This window comes from Asterias rubens, chromosome 8 (assembly GCF_902459465.1).
Source record: "Asterias rubens chromosome 8, eAstRub1.3, whole genome shotgun sequence".
Lineage (NCBI taxonomy): Eukaryota > Metazoa > Echinodermata > Asteroidea > Forcipulatida > Asteriidae > Asterias > Asterias rubens.
The window spans coordinates 2,038,160-2,041,091 of NC_047069.1; positions in this window are offsets into that span (position 1 = coordinate 2,038,160).

The following is a 2,932-nucleotide window of genomic DNA, read 5'->3' on the forward strand; positions in this document are numbered from 1 at the left end:
ACTACTGTGAACAATTGGGAAAAAAATACAAGAAAAGTATTAAAAAGGTATCAAACTGGAACAATAATAATTCGTTAAGGTTTTTAAATAACAAAATACAACAAAGGGGGAGAGAGAAGTGACGCAGGCCTGATACTTCCAAGGAGGCAACAAAGCCGATTGCCCCCATGCCCCCTGGTCATTGCCTTGGTGCCCTTGAAATGCTCCAGTAGAAATTTACAATGTCCTCATAGGGTGCCCTCTACCAAGGAGAAAACGCCTTGGTGCCAATATTCGTATTCTCATTTTGATTCTGGTCTCATAACAAACGCTCTGGTCCAGAATTTTTATAGGTAAGATTCGCAAGTACTTGGACAAAAGTGCCACTGAAAAGGTCATTCACGCATTTGTTACTTCTCGTCTTGACAACGGCAATGCTCTTCTCTACAGTCTTCCTAACAACCGGATTTCCCGACTTCAACGGCTCCAAAATACTGCTGCCCGCATTGTGACACTGTCTAGAAAATCCTGTGCTATCACCCCCATTCTGAAACAACTACACTGGCTCCCTATCTCTCAACGAATCATCTTCAAGCTGATGCTCATTGTCCACAAAGCTCTTAATGGCAAGGCTCCCCACTGTATTTCTGAACTGCTTCAAGTTTACACTCCATCAAGGAATCTTCGATCAAGTTCCATGCTTCTCCTCATTGAGCCCAAGTCTCGACACTCATGGGGTGACAGGTCTTTTTCTTCAGCCGCGCCACGCATCTGGAACTCTCTACCACTTAATCTTCGATCTTGTGTTTGTACCGCAAAATTCAAGTCTCTTCTCAAAACTTATCTTATGTCACAGGTTTTCAATGACTAATTTTGTTGTTTCTGTTTTTTCTTTGTGTTGTGTTTTGTTTTTGGTTTTACTGCGCCTTGAACACCCAGCAGGGTGGATATGTGCGCATTACAAGTCTTATTATTATTTATTATTATTACAAGCCAGGCCTGTGTGCTTCGCTTTTGACAGTGCAAGGGTACCAAGCCATCTTCCCCTTGGTAAAAGCATGAAGGTAAAAGACACCCTATGAGGAAACTGTTAATTTCTACTGGAGCGTTTCAAGGGCACCAAGGCAATGACCAGGAGGCATGAAGGAAAATGCCTGTGTGTCCCCTGTGAAGCTCAAGGCCCGACAAGTCCTACGGTCTTGCGGATTTCTCCCAAAATTGGAGCCCGAACTGTACATGCAGTTATCACCTAGTTATAACCCTGGCCATAACACACACTCCATTGGATATCCAAGCCAAACTCTTATGACTTAGGGTGGCTGAGTGCCCCATGGGATGGTGCTTGGTGCTTGACGAGATCTAGGAGTTTACAAGTCAAGCATCATGCTTGTATCACCGGCACAGTAAATACTATGTTCTAATCCGACAAATAATCTCAAAGTGCATCTTGCTTATTGCCAGCTTGAGTATGTAGGCCTACAAAGTACATGTATACACCTGGGCCCAGTTGCATAAAGCTGGTAAGCACAAAACACTGTTTGAACAATTTCTTTGCTAAGCAGAAATGAGCAGGATACCAAACACATGCAAATGGTACATGTGACATGTTAGTTTTACTGGTAACCCTATTCTGGTAAGCATATTGGTGTTTGCTAAGCATCTTTTGTGCTTGTAAGCAGCTCTATGAATTTGGGCCTAGAAAGCAAGACTCCCAAACACATTAACAAAGGTCTGTTGATTTCAAACACCTGGGGACGGGTCATATTTCTCCCCAACTAATATAATATAATATTGAAGTCTTATATAGCGCACGTATCTACCAAACAAGGTACTCAAGGCGCTGAGTATATACAAACTTTCAGAAAGATAGGTTATTGCAGTGATGGATTCTGAGACCCAATTATGTAGCACTTACATGTATAAAACTATAAGGGTTTACAAGGTGCTACGGCGCATACAGCAGCCACAGCCAGGAACACAGGGGCGAACCCGTTCTCTTTTTGATAAGTGCACTGGGTTCTTTTACATGCGTTAAACAACACATGGGACCAACGGCTTTACGTCCCATCCGAAGGACGAAAAACTAGTCAAGCTAGCTACATGTAGTTAAAAGCACCCTTTTCCAGGCTTGTATGCTTCGTTTTAAGAAGGGCAAGGGCACCAAGGCATTTTCTCCTTAATAGTTAAGGGCTACTGGAGTATTTCAAGTTACACAGGCAATGGCCAGGGGGCATGGAGGCAATCACCTTGGTTGCCTCCTTGAAGCATCAGGCCTGATTTTCATTTGAAATACAGACTGGTGTAAAATGTGAGGGACTATCAAAATAACAAGCTATTAAGCTAACTGGTCCTGCTCAGGGCAAACCATGTTACATCTCTAATGGTGATAATCCTTTGTCAATAACATGTATTGGCACAATTTGTTATAAGGCTGATCAAAGGAGGTTCTTTTAAAGACAGTGGACACTGTTACTCCTCTCACTTGGTGTATCTCAACATATGCATAAAATAACAAACCTGTGAAAATTTGAGCTCAATCGTCGAACAAAATCAACCCTTGTCACACGAAGTTGTGTGCGTTTAGATGGTTGACTCAATCTGAGGTCTCGATATCAAATTCGTGGAAAATTACTTCTTACTCGAAAACTATGGCACTTCAGAGGGAGCTGTTTCTCACAGTGTTTTTATACTATCGTCCTCTCCCCATTACTTGTTACCAAGTAAGGTTTTATGTTATAATTATTTTGAGTAATTACCAAAAGTGTCCACTGCCTTTAACCAGTGCAGTATTCAACTGAGAATATACATTTGGATGCAATGGCAACTATTTGATTATATCCGTCTCTCCTTGGCGTGCCTAAATATTTGTGTAAGGTATCGCAGAGTCCTTGAGAATCCATTGTAATAAGATTGCAATAGCTGGGAATAAATAAAGTCTTTCAACAAAATTAAT